General features: G+C 41.0%; 1 pseudogene; it reads left to right on the top strand.

Annotated features, from left to right (window-relative positions):
• Window positions 1–6,395: 6,395 nt before the first annotated feature.
• Window positions 6,396–6,487, top strand: LOC118283240 (annotated as a pseudogene).
• The last annotated feature ends 15,022 nt before the right edge of the window (window positions 6,488–21,509 follow it).

The raw sequence follows: 21,509 nt of genomic DNA, 5'->3' as shown, positions 1-21,509 counted from the left end.
CTAGTTTTTCAGCATCCTTTTGAGATAGGCTGTTTCTAATGTCATTGATATTACCCAGGTGAAAAAAGCTGTCCTCAAGACTTGTCTTGTTCTGATTCTCTCCATGAGCTCAACACACTGCCAAGGTCTTATAAGTGGCATGTCACTCTGAAATAAACAAATACTAAATGATATGTTTTATGATTTTGTTTTATATGACCTATACTACATCTGTGAATGCCAGGGAGGCAGAGGTGCTTAGGCAGAGGGCAAACTGTGAAGTACAAAAAGAAACCGTGAAGTGACCTTTCTGATGAATGAAATCTTTGTGGAATACAACTGCCCTACCATTAGCATGAAAAGACCACATGAATTCCCAGAGGTTTACTTTTGGAAATTCGGTGGAAATCAAAATGTGAAACATTTTAAAACAACTGTGCTCTGTTGAAGACATACACATTCACTTATAATGCTATGATGCATGCAGTGCTTAGGGATAAAGCTCTGCTCCTGTCCCTTTTGACCATTGGCTTGCGTGAATGTAGCTTGAGATTGGCATTTCACGGACACCGCACAAAGTAGTAATTGAAAGATGAGTCCTGTTGCCCTAGAACACGGATACTTTGTTTATTTGTGGTTTAACAACCACAACAAAACTACTTGTGGAGCATTTAGCTAAAGGACAAGTCGATTTTGGAATCTGTGGTATCCGAACAAGACCACATGTGGAGCCTAAAGCTTGGTGGTATGCTCAATGTTTTCAACTGACACTGCATAGAGGAGATAGTGGTCTGCTGCAGCTTGCTGCCTATTCCAAGTCATTCATATTGGTAAATACTAGTGAAGTAAGATACGCCACCACCTACATATAATGTGCATTAACAATTGCATGAGCAATGGACAATGGTTCCATCTTTATCTTTTCCACATGGGGACAACATGAAGGTCCGCAATGTGAACATCTTTTCCCAGATGGTTTGATTATTTAAATACTTGCACCTACGTTATCCTGAGTTAGTCGAATGAAGCTCAGTGAATTCCAATATAACCATGAAATATTCACATTGTCAGGAGAAGACTGAAAAGGTATATGTCTCTTTGTGGCCTTTCCATAATGTGTGTGTGTGTGTGTGTGTGTGTGTGTGTGTGTGTGTGTGTGTGTGTGTGTGTGTGTGTGTGTGTGTGTGTGTGTGTGTGTGTGTGTGTGTGTGTGTGTGTGTGTGTGTGTGTGTGTGTGTGTGTGTGTGTGTGTGTGTGTGTGTGTGTGTGTGTGTGTGTGTGTGTGTGTGTGTGTGTGTGTTCCACAGAGTGTCTGGGGTGATGATGGGGTCAAGCGTGGGACATTTGGCAATAATACCTAGAAAACGGTGGAGGGCATCGTGTTCAATCTATGAAACATGCTGCAAATCTAAAGCAACACACACAGCACACAAAGTGAGGATAAACACAGCAAACCTTTTCTCAAATTTTTAGCATGTTTCTTTCTTTTCACCTACAAGTCTCACACTCATATTACCTTTGGGTCCAATAAACACCACATATGAAAATGTGTTGTTTTCCTTTGTCTTTACTGAAAATGAGCCAAGGCCAGTGAGCCTTGGGTTGAAAAAAATAATTGCCTATTTTTTCTTTTGATAAATATTGGAAACTGGTCCATCAGAGCTGGACATTACACAGTGGTTCTTGCAATGCTTACGAGCTCATCCTGTAGAGGACCCGGTCCTCCCACATCCCACTTTGGACCAGATAAAAAAACACACTGATGCTCACAACAACTCTTCTTGGTTGGTCTATCTCAACACATGGTTATGGACCATTACTGACATTATGAATGTTGGACACACACTGTATTAATAATCATTGTGTTAATATTGTTCTCACTAAAGTTAACCGTCTGGACATTTATCATTTACTGGCTAAGACAATGCTTATATCAACACTCTTTAATATACAAATACACAAACTTCCCGCTCCTGCCTGTATTATGGCCTCAGGCTATTCACATTAACTTGCTGCAAGGTCCTGCAGAAATATTATACGCATTGCAGTGGGAATACCCCTCTTAAGTATCAAAAATACCACCGGGAGAATAATAGTGGGTTTTGAGTAAAGTTTGCAGATTGACCTTATCACATTTCTATGTAATTAACTCTTCAGACATGCGCAGGACTTTCCAGATGAACTATTCACCCTATATAATAAAAATGTCAGAAACATAAGGGACACCTGGCACCACCATCTTAAACCTGTAGTCGCTGATTTTTTGATCTGATAATACAAATACCAGCAGGACTGAACTTTTTTTTTTCTTGTGATCATCCAGCTCATGGAACTCTGGACAGCAACAAAACCAATGTGTGTACATCAGTGTAGAAACAAGTAACAAAGACAAATGTTTAAAACAGCATTGTGAACCTTTTGTCATTGGTGATCAACAGAAACTTTATGGGATGCAGAAGCGGTGCCACTGTTTTATGAGCTAATTTAGCTGGCATCGATGACAGCACCTGACCTGCTACCTGTGACAGATGGCCTAACATACCATTTCTTGGACAAAACCTAATTGTCCTGTTCCGTGGTTCAGTTTTTCACTGTCCATGCTTTCAGGCTTCAATGCAGAAGGGGTTTCCTAACCACAGTATAGCACACATGTCGGTGTTGTCCTGAGCATGTGACCCTGAAGTGCAAAGTTAACATCCGCTCAAAACATTTTGCTGGACAGCTGTAAAGGCCTCGTGACGCTTTATATTGTCCTGGGTTCAGGGTGAATCACATGGGATATTGTTTAGGGAATCATTAGTCAGATGATGTTTTAATTGATCACTGGGGCAATGGCAGAACTTCAGTGGGTCAGTTGAATGGCATCAGACTCACAGTGTAGACAGGAGTAGATAGGGGTCTCCTCTAGATTGGTTGTGACGTGTGCACAATGTAGCTAATGTTGACATGATCCCAGAAATATCACGACAGAGCTCGTTGATTGATGGAACAACATCAGACGGAAGTCTCGAAAGCTGTGTGCTGTCATTGTGACCAAAACATGAAGCTTCATTTGAGAAGCTTGCTTCTCTTGATTAGTAAAATGGTCCAACAATGGCAAATGTCATGTAAGCATGATTTGCATGCAACCCTGATAATGATACATTTTGAAAGGAATAGTTTCTCCCATGAGGTGATGCTCAGCATGTCCAACGGCTGTGTGTGTGTGTGTGTGTGTGTGTGTGTGTGTGTGTGAAGTTACACATGAGATGTGATGTAACACGTGAGTTGGTCCATTGACCGGATTAATCCAGGGGCTGACTTTCACTGCTCTGTCTCCATTTCAGTCCAGCAATCAAAGCAGGAGGGCTGCAAGGCAGACCGAAAGTTCTAGATCGACTGTCTGAACCAGTCGTAGGTTTGAGTTAAAGGGGCAGCAACAAAGACAGATGACCCTTGTCTTAACAAAGAGCCCAAGGTTACACCTTTATAAACTGTTTTAAATATAAATGTATACTGTAAGAAATTTTAAAAAAAAGACTGTGGCTCAGTTGAGGAGGAATTACACTGACACCAATTAACACTACTATAAGAATCTTGTTTGACCATAACTAACTAACAGTAATCTGCACCGACATTGTGCCTCACACTGGACTTCTTCAGACTTTTACAGCCTTTTGAGATGGCAGTATGATGCAGTTAACAGGCATCTGATGCAGTAAAATGTGATTCAAAAGGCAATCGAGCGCCATGTCCGTGTGTGCCCAGAGAGTCTTCTACATCCTCCGCGTTTATGTGCTCCTGCCAGATCAGGATGGCACCCAGAGAGCACCGCTGTGTCTCCTCTACTGTGTTCACCGTGCATGCAGCACAATAAAGTCTGCTCACCCACGTCTGAAACTCTGAGATACAGCGATGTGACACCACACACCAAGTGAGCTGAAGGTACGAACGAATGCTGCATGGATGTGGTCCACCTACCATCTTCCCATCTGCGGCTCACACTTGACAATTATTGACAAGAGAGAGGAGAGTTGCAGCAATCCCCTGTGCATTAGTGTATATTATGAGCTAATCAGTATTTTGGTGAGCAGAAAAGCAGACCATAAGATGAGCTAAAGGTCTCTCCGTCTCCCCTGGTGATGCACCCTGGTGCCCCGCTAATGGTGGCTAATTTGCTAGCGAGACATAATTGGGTTCAGGAAGCATAAACTCCACGGGAATTGTGAACACCAGCAGAGATAGTAGTAGGGCGACGGTGTGTGTGTGTGTTTGTGTGTGTGTATGTGTGCACTTTTGATTGTTTTCCACACAAAGTATTAATGCATGACATTACACAAAGCAGACCATTACTGTATTTACTGCAAATATGAATTTAAACCTGTATTCAAAAGGCACAAGTCCGTTGGAGGGTTTCACCAATGATATTGTTTGACTGTATGTAAGCCTGTGTGTGTCTGCAGTCGCTGAGAATGCGTCTTTATGTAAATGAGAAACTGTGGGAGGCAAACAGAGGCTTCAAAGCACACGGCTGCTAGGACAATTCTATGATGCCTAAACATTTGTGTGCATGCAGCTCCCATGAAAGCATGTGGGGGTTGCTGGGAAGAGAGAGAGGGAAAAGAAATAATGCTTGTTATTGACCAATAAATTCAGTGCAAGTGCACATGAAAGTGTTATGAGAGGGTGCCTTTTTTTTTATTTTGTTGCGTATCCAGAGCGCCGTAATGTGCAGCTGTAATGTGTTTAATTGCCTCAACCAAAAGACACATCCTCAAGCAAGTTTGTTTTTTCAAAGATGAAACGTTACTCCACTCTTTAGCTGCATTACACGTCTTTCCTCCCCCACACATTTATCCCTTCATAATTTTCTATTTTGTGCCTACAAATACCATCGAGGGGATGGCGCGTTTCACTGCTGATGACCCTTACGTTTCACATCACAGTCAAAAAAAACATTTCCAGACATTTTGACTCAAAGTAGTTGTATGCACTTCATTGTCTCATTTCTGACTTGCTGAGATACTTGATGTCTGCCAATCTCAGTTCCTCTTGTCTGGCTAAATCACACGCACACACCCGGAAATGCTTGAAGTACCTCGTTCACTGAGAGCACTCCAGTGAAACTTAAGTTTGTGAAAGCGTATTGGCGTTACTCGGCGGTGCATGTTTCTTTTTACAAGTTTGTTTCGTCAACTGGCGCCGGAGCAAAAGTCTGTGTCCGGACTCGTTCTCGCCAGACCCTGCATGTTTCACTGCGATCCATCCAGTGGTCGTTGAGATATTTCAGCCTGAACCAAAGTGCTCGACTAACTGATCATCAGTGCTGTCCCTACAGACCAACAGTACAGAACAGTGCATGGGAAGGCCTGAAAAATACAAAAAGGTAATTTAGTCACAGTGGTTAAATGTAATCAAACATAAGATTTTGTACTTTGGCCAGTGTTGTGGTTTTGGGGAGATGAACAATGAGTTTCCACTTTACATCCATTACGCAATGCAATTATCTAATTTACTTCAGGCCCCCTGATTTTGTTTTCCAATTAATACTCGCTGTTAGTCAAATGTGAATTATGAGATGAACAATTGTCCGGTCCTTATTTGAGACTCTCGTCTCGTAAACAACAACTCTAGGGAAAAAAGGAGGAAGTCATGCGACAGGATGGTGGATGTTTAGTGTGACAAAACACCAGACTCAGGGGACCACTGCTCGCCTCCCTTTTGAAAAGGTTTGACAAGCGTAACTGTACGCGTATTATCGGAAGTTCTTCTATTGCCTTTAGGAAATACCTCTTCTAAAACCCGAACCATAATATTTTTCCTAAATAAACCTAGTACTTAAGCCTAACCAAACCCTGACTGTTCCACGACCTTAGCCACAGTCATTAGTGTCCGAAGGTAGAGCTAAGCAACCTGCATGTTCCTACGGGTTGGATCCCCTCCTGTGCCTGTCGTTCTTTATTCTGCTTGATCACCCATCCCCACATGCTTGCCGCCCGTGTGTTATTTGAATGGCACACGTGCTGATACTGCTACACCATATCCATAAACTGCTGCTGTAAAATCTCCTGGACTGCAGTCAGATACAGTTGGCAAACCACACAGGAGATACAGTATAGTGATCGATTTAAAGCAGATATAAGAAAACTAGCACCTAGCAACCAAACAATGGACAATGCTCTTATCTTATTTTCTTGGGATGTTTAAAATCGCCAAGCTAGTAAAGGGATGGGACATGTAGATCCTAACAAGGAAATTGAGTTACTGGGCCCTGTATCTGATACGCATTCAACTTTTAAGATAATATCTTCATCACCTGGAGAAAAAAAGAAAAGCAGCTGCACCTCAACACTGTCGTGTATTGCATGCAAGTGTGGAAGTTCTCTTTTAGGCAGCCAACTGTGAGTGAGGGTGTGTGTGTAGACGTGTAAATATAAAGTACAGTAGTGTGTTATCTTAAATACGACAAAAATAAGCATGGCCCCCGCGCAAGGATGACACGCAAATTCGTGAAGCGTTCTTCTTTTTTTTCCCTGCATGTCTTCCCCCCTCTCTCTCCCCTTTCTCACCTAGCTGTCCTGTCAAATTAAAGGCGGAAAAAAAATAAATTAAAAAAATGACCAACATAATATTCAAGTGCCAGAGCTCACGAAACTGAACTAAAATGTTTTGGCTTCCTGTCGCAAAATAATCTTTCTCTTGTTATTAAATGCAAAAACTACCCATGTACCTGCTGCATGTGCATGATTGTGAGCATCCCTCCATCTCACACTGTGTATCAGGTGGAGACGGGCTCAGGTGTTGGTACGTGGGCGTAATCAGGCTCCATTCTCTCAGCCGACATCTCTCTTTACCCTCTCCGTCTGAAGTCGGCTTCTTCACGAGGAGCCAATATATTACTGTTGCCTCGCCACCGGGTCGTCTTTGGAGAGTTGCGGGCCCTCTCGGAGATAACCTCTAAAACTCTGTCCCTGCAAAATCAGAGAGGCACTGTTGTTCACCTGGCACAACGTCCAGCTCGTTTTCCTCAATGTTTGAGGCGATATTTTTTTCTTCTGTTTTACCTCTATGCTATCAGATTAGTGGGGGCCAGCCGCCAAATCCAATTGAATGAATCCTGTAGTAAATAATTTAACATAACACAGCCACATTCATTTGAATCTGTTTAGCTGGCTAATGAACGTATCATACATTTTTATCTTTAATGATTTTTAGTAGAACAAGCTGGATTTCTTGCATGTTCCTTGCAAGATAACATGAGTATGATGTAGCTTTGCCTGTTAACGAGCAACCAAATTTTTCTTGCAACAATACATGACACATGTGACATGCATATGTGTAGGCATGATGTACAATCAAAGTCTTAATTTTTACCCCAAATTTTCAGGCTAATTATTGGCTTTCCAGGTATGTTGAATTGTATTATGTACATCATATATAGACATATTGTTGTCTGGTTAATAAATGCACCTGGATATATACGATAACATGCTTTGGGATTTCTCCCAGTCTGTATTTAACAAATAAAAAACGACTAATTAGAATGAGAATAATCTACTGTAAAATTATTTCAGGGGCATTGCTACCTTGCAACCTTGCAACACCAGACCGAAGAGGGACTTCAAAGGAATTCTACTTCCTTCTCGAAGGAAGTTATAATTTAATGCACCTCATCCCTCTATATCCTCCTTTGACGTGTTTGTGTGTGTGTGTGTTTTGCTGGCTGTGCTCAGAGTGATTTGGGACAACAATGTAAAGAGCAAACAAAATCCTCTGCTGGTTACTTATTATTAAGATTAATCCTTTATCTATTTAATCCAAATTTTTATGTATTATGTATGCATTAAACACTTTTTTTATTATGTTATGACAGTATGGTGATCTAACGTGACTAAACGTCAGTCATGCCCTAATTGCATTATTTTATTGTTGAAGATAACGCCACGCCTGCTGTGTTAGCCCCTAAATTCGACTGATTCATAGTCACAATAAAATAGTTGAAATAGTTTATTCACGAGGTCAGCCAGAATATGCAAGCTGCTACAAAGCTGCTCCGTCAGCATTCAGTGGAAATAGGTTAGTCATTATGTGAATTAACATATGTAAATAAAAGATGGGTCCACCTGAGAGCTCTGATCAGAGGAACAGAAAAAGACAAGTTTAAGTTTGAGAGGGATTATTGTCGGAAAATCAGATCAGCATGTTCCCATCTGGTTCTAAATTAAATCTAATGCAGGGATATTTAAATTTGGTTCCAGTTGCATGACTGCTGGTGGTAAAGTAAATACACACTAGCCTGCCTGCAAAATCAGCTGGAATTGTGTTGTCTTCTGGGAAGATGTCAGTTCACTAAAAACTTGGCAATGGAAACATTTCTGGATCCGCAGCTCCCTTCACACTGGCAGCTGCGGTTCCCCTCAGAATATGGTAGAGTGAATGATTTTTTTTGTTTGTTGGAATTTGAAGTAGCTGTTTCTGTTTAATGCCAGCTTGATTAAACACATTTCATCTCCATTAATGAATCAAAAAAGACTATAGATGAAAAATATTCCATTCTTATACAATGCAGTTCATGTATAGTTACAGTATTCCAGAATTCTCCTAAACCAGCCAACCAATATAACTTTCCCATTGTTCTGCTCTTGACACTAAACAAGATAACCGTACAAGAGATCTTCTTATGGCTGGTTTTGAAAACCCTTTCTTTGTAGTTTCAGCCTAAAAATATATGTGGACATATTAGCAGTGGCTGTATTATTTACTGCCATGTAAGCCGCCATCCAAAGCTGGGTGTGCCAGTTTTCTTAAAGCATGGTTTATAGCTTGTATTTAGTTACTTAATTAGCTTTGATGCTACACTATTTGGCAACATCCCATTTAAACATGTATTCTGTATCATCGTGTTCCAACTCTTCATTAAATCTGTACAGCGATTATACCCAACGGTTTCTCTTTGGGCATACAATAAAAGCAAAAGATGCCTAAACAGCATAAATGAATCCCAACACCTCTGAGACCAGTGAGACTGAGTCAGCAGCTTGTCCGGCTTTGCCTCCCGCCAAATAAATATGTAAATATATCAATTCATATCAGAATGAAGCATGCTCTTCTTTGTTTACAGCCTGCGAGCCCTGAGATTCCCTTTAAAGCCCTTCTAGCTCCTCCCAAATATCACCTTGGTACAGAGGGTGACGGAGCTCCCACCCTCAGCTATTGAACCCCTTCACTGAAGATCATGAACACAGATTGTTTACTGCAGAAAGATAAAGAAAAAGATGGCCGTCTACACAAAACCTGCTGGCTGCTCCCAGAGCGCTCAATCACTGTCAGCATATAAACAACGTTTACCTGAGTGACCCCTTGTGAAAACATGTGACAATAACTCATTTGCTCCTTTGACATATACCTTATGTATTTTGTCTGCACGCATCTCACTTAATATCAGGCAGCCACATAATTATATTGCTTCTGTTTTTATATAGTGACGGGATTTCTCAGGCTGTCTGCAAACTTATGACCCCCCATGTTCAACTTATTGTTTATCTTTTGAAAGACTTGTGAGATGACGTGGAGTCATCTGCACTTACTGAGTAGTTAAAAAGGTGTGAGATTTTCTTAATATTACAAACATCCATTACTGATAGCTTGACAGTCATCCTAATATGAACCCAGCATCCCAATTTATCTCAATTTCAATAATCCACAGTTTTAGAGGAATTGCTTACTCCATATATCTGATAAATTGCAAATTTTTGAAGTGAGACAGGGTAGAGAGACACGGTGGAATCAGGAAAGGACAAAAGTTGAGAGGGAAGAAGATAAGTTTGGGAAAGTGAGAGTCTCCTGTTGGGAACTGCAAACAAAGGAAGCATGGAGGATGATGATGATCGCGTTCAGATAGGAGGAAGGTATGATGGATGGGAGCTATGGCAGGAGTCTGTGGTGAGAGCCACGCTCTCCACTGAAGCACAGAGAGGCAACGGCGGAAAATGGGAAAAGTGCAGGTTGGCTTGTGTTTTGCGACCCTGTATCACGCGCTGCAACGCTGGCTCGGTTTCGTTGTAGACACTGGAAGGACAAAAACTGTTGGAATTTATTCACGGCCCGTGGACAGAGGTGTATTTGATTTGAAAAGTGAAAAGTAATGAAGAAGTATGTTCTTATTGCCTGATACTTCCATGCATCACATTTTGGGGGCCAAGACATTTGATTAAACAGTGGATTTGATAACCAGACTGAATAAGAGGCACAGCACACTAAACCACAGCTTTGACAGCTGTATGATTTCCAAAAAAAAAGACTAAGATTGCGGCGAACAATGGTGAGCCAACATGAGGTTATCTCTTTTGAAGACTTACATCAAGAAAATGTTGAAATGAGATTTACAGATGCAGAGCAACACTTTTTTTTTATCCGCTATTCCTTCCCCTCCGCGCCTTAAAAAAAGATCCATCTAGATTCTGAGAAAACATTGAAGACCCAGCCCCTGGGACAAACCCCTGCTGGGCACACCTGCCAATCAAAACTCTCCCGGTATAACCCACTGACGGATGATTTTCTGTTCGCAGATGACATCAGCGATAGACAGATCACCCCCTTTATCTGCAGGCTGTGCTAAAAATTACCAACAAGACATTTGTCAGTGTATTTGGGATACGGTTGTAGTAACTATTGATCCTTGTCGAGATGAGATAAATGAACACAGAGAGAGGCAAGGACGAAGCAAAGAGGGAAATGGCATTAGGTCTTCTAAAATTTGATTTGAAACAAGCTCCCTCTCAAAGCCTTTTCTTTACCCAGAAAAGTGACTGTTGTGACTGAAACTGATGCAAAGGTGGTTGTGTTACAGACTGCCTACAGAAAACTTCCTTTCATGTGCAGGATTTCAACATTTGCTACATTGTAATTTGCTGAAACATCGTTGATTAGACATCCCAAAATTAAAGCAAATATAGTCAATATTTTCCTATTAAAAAATGGACAGAGATCATTTGTTGCTATGATAGAACATCACCCAACTCTACTGTTTCACTCGGCTCCACAGATCTGTGGAGTGTTTCCTCTTATTGTATTTCTTTTTTGTGGACAGCAACTGAATTGTTGTTGTTCACTCGCACCACTCGTGGTCACAGCACGCAACACATCTCAGGGAAAATCCGAACGTATGCGTACCTGCCTAGGACCAAATTGCCAGAAATGTGGTTGGGCTCTTCGCTGCTAAAGAGCCAGATCTCTTGTGGACTCCAAAACAGAGCTAAGAAGAAGAGATTGTCCATGTAAGGATTAGGTTTGCTGCACATTTTACCTTTTAAATTCAATGATAAGTTTAACAAAAATGGCTGTTAATCGGCATTAATTGCTTTGTAGGCTACCTGAGAGCAGTGTAAACACTTTGTGGACAACACTGACATATCAAGCTGATATCGTGCCAGTGTTATCAACCAGTTGCTTACTACGTAATTGAGAGTTTATTTTGTTTTTCAGCTGAAAACAGCCGCCTGCTGCAGAGGAAGAAAAACAACATTAAATATAAGGGTGAGAGCTGAACAATGAGCTGAAACTCACTTTGACGCTGCACATTGTAAAGCTTTGGGGAACTGCAATTTCAGGTGATCATTCACTGTCCGTTCAACAATACGATTAAGACCTTAACATTACACACTGTCATTCATTCAATACGTTATAGCTGCTCGAGAGCCCAGTTTCGGTGCACAGACAAAACGCCCCGCTTTACTTTGCAAAATGCTGCCGGCTGCAATATTTACTAAAGTTAAATGGAACCGCTCTAGTTTGGCTCCGAATACAGATGCCACGACCACTCTCACAGACAGTCAGCACAGCCTCGGTAGTTTCCATCTTCACCATCCTCTTATTTGGATCCATTTCTGCCCTTCATGCCCCTTGGTAATGTGAAAGCCTCCAGCCTTGGCAACCAGGTTTATAAATTTGTACTAAATCTGTCAATTAGGTCAGACCCTCCTCTGCACTTGCAGGCAAGCAGCTCCTCACCTACAAGGCCTTACATGGCTGTGATCCAACCTGTCCCATCTGTCTAAGCTCCTTAACTCGTGCTGGCCCGACTCGCCCCTCGCCTCCTCTCCTGTCCTCTAATTGCTTCAGATTTTTGAACAGCAGTTGATTTAAACTTCCTCTGTGTTATCAATCATTGATGAATGTTAAAATTCAATATGCAGTCACTTTGTGTAATGGAAAATCTATGTGGCAAATGGTAATCACCCTCTATTATAATTAAAAAAGAGTTAGGACTAGCAAATAAAATATGACCTTTCTAAATGTGCCAATGCTGTAACAAACAGATGTGTTTCTTGATGTGGTTTATATCTTTCAAAGGCACACCATATTCTCAATGTGGGGATGGGGACCGACTGTGGGGTCTGATTGTTTAGGATGTAGTAGAAGCAGAGGGCCAGGGTGGCCTTGATCCCCACACTGCTGTAGGAAACAGCTGGGTCTTAATTGATGGGAGACCCTCAGAGGTGCTGGACCCGACTGCTGGTACTGCCGGGTTCAGGCCTTGGCAAAGTCCCAGGTCCCAGACCTGCTGTTCTCTTCTGCTAGCCACAGCAGAGCAGTCAGAGGTGGTCAAGCGTTCCTTGAGATGAACAGTAAAATCCCCATTACCATGCAGAACAACTGCTAAAGCCGCGTATAGCAGAGAATAAATCTTTTCAGGGTTTCATTTCAAATTTGGATTCTTTATTAGTGCAAAAAGTGCGACTCTGTCTCCTCAAGTTTATGTTGATATATCACTAAAGACTGTTCTCTGAGGAAATGCAATAGCTTCCTAAATCATTAATCATTTTGTAACCCCCCAAAAAGTTGCAGGCAAACCTAAATTTAAAGAGTTCAACATTCAAATTGCAGCAGCTGTGATTTCAATTGGGCTGAAATGAACCTGTTGATTACTTAACAGCAAAATGCATTAGCTGCTGCCAATTCACGTGAATTCCATGAACTGGCAAAACTCCAAAACCAAACTCGCAGCTGTTTTTGGTCCCCGCATACTACATCTGCTGTCAGAATAGACCCACAGTTTGATGTGCCTGCCTTGGTGCTATGATTCATACTGCATCACATTTTTACACCGCTAATAGCAGCTCAATTTTCAGTTGTAAATAAATGACAAGTGTTGGCGAGTTAACCCTTGGTCTCCCAGGGTGTGTCAAGAATCACTCCCCATTTACAATATGGTGCATCATATTCTCTGTCTACCATTTGTAAGAGTATCTGACTTGAGCGTGAATTGCTTGCCTCAAAAAACACAGGTATGTTCTGTATCCAAACTCTAGATTAGACAAAGGTCATAAATTGTTGATCACGCTTTAGTTGATCGTCCATAGAGCGTCCATACTAGTATCACTACCGCTGTGGTGATGAACGAGTGATTAAGTACTGCGGCAGGCTTGTTGAGTTTACTGGACAGTGAAGCTCAGATGTACAGATGAGTTGGTGGAAATTAGGAGTCCAGAGGCCACGACCAACCAGACAAACACAAACCGCAATAAAGACAACACAAGGAAAAACCACCCAAAAGAAGGTATGATAGACAATAGGAAAACAAGAGGAAAAGGGCCAAATCGTGATAGTTGGCACAACCGGAGTGTTTGGCAGTTGTGCATATGTCCTCACAAACAAAAACGTCTCCTCCATTATGTTGATTGCAAATTGGAAGTAAGTGGATGTAATTTTAAGGAGACATATCCTGAAACGCATTGCACAATCCAAAGTTGATCCTTTCTGTATCTGTTCAGCTGAGTGTTTTTATGAGTCTTTTAATGGTACACCTGTGGATATAGCTCAGTATGTCGAAACCAACCGTTTCATCTGTTTTTCTTTCTGGCAAATTTTTCAGTGTGTGTTTTGGAAGAGGATGACAAATGGCGAGGCCTCATGAAGTTCAGTGGTTTTAATACAGGTAGAGGCATCACTCCTCCTCAATTCTTCATCTGTCACGTTTATGGATTTCTATCTGGGCCAAATTACTCACTGGAGCCACGGAAGAAGAAAAAAAAAAAACAAGCCTGAAGGTTTATTTAGAGATACTCCCATTAGACATTTCTCATACACATTCCTCCTGTCTTGTTTGCTGTATGCGCCCTCTGCCTATCAGCTTTCTGTTTGGCTTCTTATCAAGAAGCAGTGGAGAATCTAAAGGCTTTGTAGACATTAGGGCCACAGTTCCAGGGTTATAAAGACATGTAGACAGACATCCTAAAAGGGAATATGCTGTGCTTTTACGTATGGTGTGCCTTGAGCATTTTCATTAATGTAACTACTCTTCATTAGAGGAAATGTATGTGTACCGTATATGCTGATGGGTTATGGTTGGAAGGATACTTGTTAATAGCTGCCCTCACAAGCCATGAACACCATTATTTCAAATAATATCTCCTCATTTAAAGTTGTGATGATGGTGGAGGAGAGCACTGCCTAACAACGCTCAACGTTATTGAGATCTGGTGACTTTTAAAGGTGACAAATTATTTTCATATTCAGGTTCATACTTTTAATTTGGATTACTTGAAAAGGTTTACATGCTCTAATGATCAGAAAAGGTATCAGTGTTCTGATACTGCCCATTCCTGCAGCTCCTCTTTTCACCCTCTGCCTAAAACGCCTTGAATTCTTTTAGCCCCCCCTCCTGATAAACCCCACTCCGCTCTGATTGGTCAACCAATTTCAAAATGTGTAGGAAATGTCACGCCCCTACACCAGAAAAGTGTAGATTCTCAGTTTACAGGCGGGGTCAGCCCAAAATAGTCCAACTGTGACATCAGAGTGGGAGAGAAATCTGAACCAGTTTTTAAGAGCCAGGCTGTAGGCCCACCAAAAAAAAAAAACAGTTTGTGGGCCAGCAGGCACCGCAGAAGGATTTATGTGAACAAACACTGAAAATTTGATTTTAGCATTATATTTCACCTTTAAGACCAGTCACTTTCTTAAATATTTTTTTATATTGTTTGGTCTGAAACATTGCGGTCTGTTCAAATGCTATGCTAGATTAAATAACAACAACTTTTTATTCATTATCATGGAGATCCGGTTGTGTTTTAAAATGGGGGAGCAAGATAAAGATATAAATGTGTTATGGTTATGGCGAAATGGTATGGCGAGTGTGGGGTCCTCCCCCAGCAAAAAAAACATTGTAATTTTAAACAAATTGTAATGCATTACCACCTAAACTCTTGAAAACAGACACCTGCAGTAGTATAGATTGAGGCTGCTATGAAAACAGAGAATACAATAACGACAGAACAAGACCGGCTGGATCAGGTAGGGAAATAATTATCAAAAGAATGGCTATTAATAAAAATGTTATGTGGCCTCGGTTGTAAGCTTCTTGTCCATCTTCAAGGTCAAGGACAAACATGAAATGGCCTCACAACGTGATTTGGATCATTCAAACTGGTTAAACAATGTTAAACCCAGAGGGTCACTATTCTCAGTGTTCAAGGCTTCCTCAAAGTCTAACAACTGCAACAGACTACAACAGTTTGGGTAAGTGAAATGGCCTCACAGCAGCTAATGCCATTACCACCTGTTCATTTTACAAACACGTTATAATGTTAGCTATTCTCATACATGATAAACACAGTATAGTTCCTATGAGCCACTTTCCACCATTAAACATTGGACTGTTTCCTTATTCTGACACTTAAAGGAATAGTTCAGTCATTTTGAAGTGGCCGAAGTACGCTTGAAAAAACAGCTGTCTGGCGGCAAACTGAAGCAGTGAAAAAAATATCGCCCTTAAGCGTACAATTGAATGGATTTTTTTTTTTTTTTAGGTAACGTTTTAAAACGTGGCGATAAAGATGTTTTTCGTTGGTCCCTTCTGCAACAGTGGGACTGTGACTTACACTTCTTCAATTTCCCCTCCAAACTCCGTTAAATGACATCGTTTATCACCATCTCCATAAGGTAACACATTAACTATCCGTAAGTAACTCATACAACCCCACTTCAACAACCCCAAAACCAGTGAACTAGGCCTTTAATTCTGGTTCTGTGCACTGTCTGCCTCTTTGTTACTGCAAAAACTTTGTCAGTTGATGAAAATGAGGAAATTATCATTGGTTTATGTTACTTGAATACAACCATCTGTTTGCAGGGACTGTGTGATGATTCGTTTATTATTATGAACATTAAAAGGTGGAGTAGCAAAACCTTAACCTTGCTCCCCTAAATTTAATTATGTGGATGCATTTGCTGTACTTGCTTCATATGATGAGAAGCCAGGATTCTAATAACATGATTTGGTCAGAAACTAGTGTTTGCCCGGACCATGTATGGTCATAACTCAGGTTACAAACTGCGGTGGAACTGTTGTATGTGTAAAACAAAGTTGGCAACGCTGTCTGTAAGACATTCACGTTTACAGGGCCATCCCCGCTGCTGTGGTCCAGCCAAAAAGGAAATCACGTACATATTGAACCTGGCGGTGGAGTAACTCCCACTCTAAACATGACATTTTCAATAATTGTTTGATTTCCTCGGCAGCTGGCCCAGATCCAAGAGGAGTCTGTGCCACCTTTCTCAGCCAAGTTCAGGATTTAATATCGCTGCCAGGCCTGTGAAATAAACCTAAACAATGATCAATAATAGATAATTAATAATAGTTACAATAATTTGAGGGTGAATACCACAGGCATGACATGCATTCACAAACAGGCAGTTTTTTTAGTGCAGGTTAAAAAACGTTTTTAAAACATATTTGTTTCTTTGAAGCTTCATTTTTAGTACAGTTGAGGTTTGAAATGACATCAAGACCTGGCAGTGTTCTGAGATCTGGCCAACAAAATAAGTTGCAGAAAAAACTATCCAAAATCACTGTTGGATGCAGATGCTGATCCCCAAACTTGGTCCCAAGTAAACAATGTTTTGACATTAATGACATACAAGCTGAAAAGTTTATGATTAGTCAGGAAAATTAATCGCCACCAATTTTAATAGCTGATTAATCCTCTCAGTAATTGATACAACAAAGTTACAATTTACAAATCACCTTTTGGTTGAAAATGTTGGTCACCTTGGCAATTTGGGCACTTGTAGTAAGGTGTTCTTTAACTTTTATGATTAAATGTTAAATCTGCTGTGAGTAAATATAATTTACTTTTCATATATTTTGTACATTTTGACTTTTCTCTCACATTTGAAGCTACGCATGGATAATTGATTCTTGAAGGTGACATATTATGCAAAAATAACTTTATCAGTGTTTGTGCACATAACGTTGCACAAACAGTTTTTTTGTGAGCTGGCTAAACCCTTCAGTCTGGCTCTGAACAACTGGTTCCGATTTCTCTCCCACTCTGATGTCAAAGTTGGACTCTTTTAGGGTTACTCCGCCTGTAATCTGAGAATCTCCACTTTTCTCATGAAGTGGCGTGACATTTGTTCACATTTTGAAATCTTTTGACCAATCACAACAGACTGGACCAGCTGCCCAATCAGAGCAGACTGGGGTTTATCATGGGGAGGAGGGGCTAAAAGAAATCAGGGTGTTTTAGACGGAATGGGCAGTATGAGAACACTTATGCTCTTCTGGACATAAGAGCATGTGAACCTGTCCAAGTGGTAACCCAAATTAAAACTATGAATCTGAATATGAGCATGGTATGTCACCTTTAAAGTTTTGTTGACAACTAGGCTCCTGGTGCAGTACAGACCTGTAACTCCAGTGAAACATTCACTTCTCCAGCTGTACAGCTTTTGATCCACAGTCAGGATTGTATTAAATTCCACCACTTCGATTCCCCTAGTTTAGTATGCCCTATGAATTCTGCATGGAGCAGTGAGTCTAAAGAGCCTCTCCCCGCATAATCACCCACTAAATTGGCTTTTGCCACTGGACTCCTAATGAGTCCGTTTGTTTGAGGCTTGTGAGCGACGCTATTGTGATGCAAATTCACACTGAAAGCAGTGCTTAAGACCAAAGGAACGTCTGAAATACCTGGCATTAGATTTTTACAGTGCCATGATTTGTTTATCAAATAATCCCACCACACTTGCCCACTTCAAACACTGTAATGATATCGAAACACGGGGAGCTTTGATATGCAAATGCTGTGTAAAGGGATATAAAAAATTCTGTTTTATCCCCGTTCACCACATCTGGCTGCGACAAAGATGCTGCTTAGTCTCCTCCGAACACAAAACGCTCCATTAAATTCTATTTAAAGATGGCTCGGGTGAACCTATTTGACAGCACCTCCTACACTTGAACCCACAAAAGCTTTTAAATGTTCTCCTGCATTGTGCCTTCTATTTGGTCGGCATTTTTGTGCATATGGAAATGGAAATGGATATACTATTCATATTGCATACATACAGTGCTTCTGTTTACTGAGCATTTAATGTCACATTCATACACTGCCGGAGAAGACATCTGAGGCAATTTAGGGTCAAGTGTCTCGCCCAAGATCATATCGGCATGCGGATTACGGGAAGCTTGGATCGAACCGCCAACCTTCGAGTTAGTGGACGACCAACTCAGTCCTTAGCCATGTCCGTATTTTTCTTTGTATTGACACACTTGACAAGGTTAGAGTAGGATTGTTGTCTGGTTTGATACAGAAAAAGTTCACAGTGGCTTCACACACAACATATTAAACCAGTGGTTGAATTGCACCGGAACCCGCAGTATCTTAGCTCCGCCTCCTCACTTCCAAATCTCACCATGCTGGAGTCTCCTTTGATGTCATATCATCATATCACACTTCTTACTTATTTGTAATCTCCCAGTGAATAAAATATCATAATCAGCACCTGATCGGTAGCAGCTGATGGCCTGGGTGGGTTTAGCCTGTACAGTTAACCTGACCAGCAATGCTATAAGCAGCAGGAATGAGCTGACAGACCTCTTACATCAGGGACGACTCTTACCTCACCTCTCTGTGACGGCTACCTCACTGAACTGCTGCGGCTCGCTGGCATGCGCGTGTCTGCTCTGTCTGCTGCTGCCAGACTGTGTTTCTACACTGAGTTTACCCACTGGCCTTTAATGATAGCAATCATCCATTGTCGATGAGCGGCTGGAAAAAGCAAGAACTGTAACCACAAAGTAGTAAGTAGTGATTTTTTGATACCTTCATTCAGAGAGAGATTTGATTTTGAAAACACAATGTTTATTAAGATTTACCAGAGAACATCACGGTCCTCTACAAATGAAATGAAAAAAACCACACACAACAACAAGAGAGAGAGAACTGGTATTTGTTTTCTGTCCATGTTATTCTACAAAAAATCTTCAGCCTGTTCTTGGCCATCTTTTCGTTCCACATTTTTCAACCTAGAAATTTCATCCAAACACCAAAACGTTTAGGGACATTCCGGCTTGAATTCAACTTTTTCATAACTTTCATACTTTCCGAAATTCAATGTTTTAGCGATCGTTCTAGTAATTACACATTAAGGGGGCAGTATGTCAGTCTCCCATATCCAATGCAGGTAAATGTGAATTGTCCCTTTTAGATAAATACACATAATATAATCAAAACCTGATACTGCGTTTCTGCTATGACTATACAATACACATGTAGCCTCCACCTGCTCCTTTAATGAATGCAATTGTTAAAGTTTAAGAAATACATATAGTTGAGCATATTGTTTTTCTTATTATTGTTTTTCGTTTAGATATTCTAATGTGGATAACTTCCCTTCCAGATGAACGCAGTGGACACATTTACAATGAGTCCGGTGCCTGTTATAAATAAACAGGGCTAGTCTACAGAAGTTGTGGTCTGAGGGTTTATGTGATGGTGACCTGGGATGACGTCAAATTCCCGGCATGAATTATTGTTTCACCTCTGCAGCTGATGCTGTTGCTGTAAACCCAAGTGAAAGATTAGTTTCTGTTATGATTTTTCTGTTGTCTCCTCACTTCGCAGTCGGCTGAAAGTAGAAAATGTGTCTTGTTTAGTCAGCAGAGCATTGTGCCTGTCCAGAGAGAGGCAGGAAATAGAGGAGATACTTATTTGGAATATAATGAATTAATATGTATTTAAAAAAAGAAGTCTCTCATGCACACACAAATACAAAGGGTCTTTGGTCAGTCCTATTTGGAAGCTAATGAAGAATGAAATGATTGCACAGCCAATATATGAGCTGAGGGCGTGAGATGCTTGACAAGACATTGGATATTTGCATTAATATGAAAACAAGGGCTCCCCCCTCCTTAGGACTTTCTATCCCTCATCTTAACCCAATTACTCTTGTTGACTTGGCATAACCACAATTTGTGGGATTGTGGATGTGAACCAGTCTGTTGTCCTGGCAACTGTGCTCATTAATAAATGCAGCACCCCATTCATTTATTCAAGTAGAAAAAAAACAACAAATTGCCTCTCAACGTCATCCAGCCAGTGATAACGTTGCCAGCATTGGGAAGGTAGTTCAGTAGTATAGGAATGGAATTTCGAGGAGACCGAGTTGGCTAATTAGCACAAAACACACACTTTTCATCATTCCCCGCAGATATGTTGACATAGAGATAATTGAAACTGCACGGCCTCAGAGCCTGACGCTGCTGATATGAGGTCATGGCCCTAGACACCAGCTGCAGATCTGAATGAAGGCCTTCGTCTCAAACCGCAGTATCTTTGAGAGTATGGACAGAATTTGCCAATACAAGAAAGGGGGGCAGGGAACAAAGACCAAGAGGCAGGATATGCACAGTAAAGGTGGACTAGCAGAGATAAAAGATCTCTTTCAGAAATAAGTGCAGCAGCAGACCAGGACTTGATTTGCCTGCTCTGATACAAGAAAGCTTGTCTTGTGGCAGTGTTGCTTGCATAATGACACCCACTCAGAAGGAGGAAAAGTGGGGTTTTGACAATGTACCTTACTTCCATTCCCTTTCAATCTCTATAAGAGCCGACTGCAGATATGCAGTCAGATATGTACCAGCATCCTGATAGAAGTGTATGCAGATTGGAGACTTATACCCTGCTTCACATTGTACCTGACAGCTTACACATTGTACAGGACAGCTTAATCATTCTTGGACATAGGGAAGTAATGTTGCAGAAGGACCAGGCCAGAGTTGGATGGTCAGTAAAATGTCTGCTGAATAGGTGTAGATCGTCTATGGAACAGTCTCCAGTCTGTGATTGAATTTAATGTATTGAAATGGAGGCTTTGGCAGAGATGGATTCATAATATGCATTCAAGACAGAGCCAACATGAGGGAGAACAAGGTCTGAGATTATAGCCACATAGGTGACAAGTATTTTGGATAAACTTAGTGTTTTTGGATACACTTTGGACAAACAAGTGTTTTGGATAAACTTTTATTTTCTTCTATTGGTAGATATGAATCATCCTCAGGCAACCATGCATATAAGCACAAACGTTGTGCCAAGCCAGTAAATATTTAAGTATATCATTGGATAATTGAAATCTTTTGGTGGTAGAGGAAGATATGGGGTTTACCAAAATTAGTAGAATTCATCCTCTGGGGACCAGGAATTTATGGACCTAATTTCATAAAAATCCAGTACTAAAAATTGGGGTAAGGGTTAGGTTTCACA

The sequence above is a fragment of the Scophthalmus maximus genome, chromosome 14, assembly GCF_022379125.1.
Source record: "Scophthalmus maximus strain ysfricsl-2021 chromosome 14, ASM2237912v1, whole genome shotgun sequence".
Taxonomy (NCBI): domain Eukaryota; kingdom Metazoa; phylum Chordata; class Actinopteri; order Pleuronectiformes; family Scophthalmidae; genus Scophthalmus; species Scophthalmus maximus.
The sequence above is the reverse complement of the archived record's forward strand: the minus strand, read 5'-3'. Positions and strand labels throughout refer to the sequence as shown.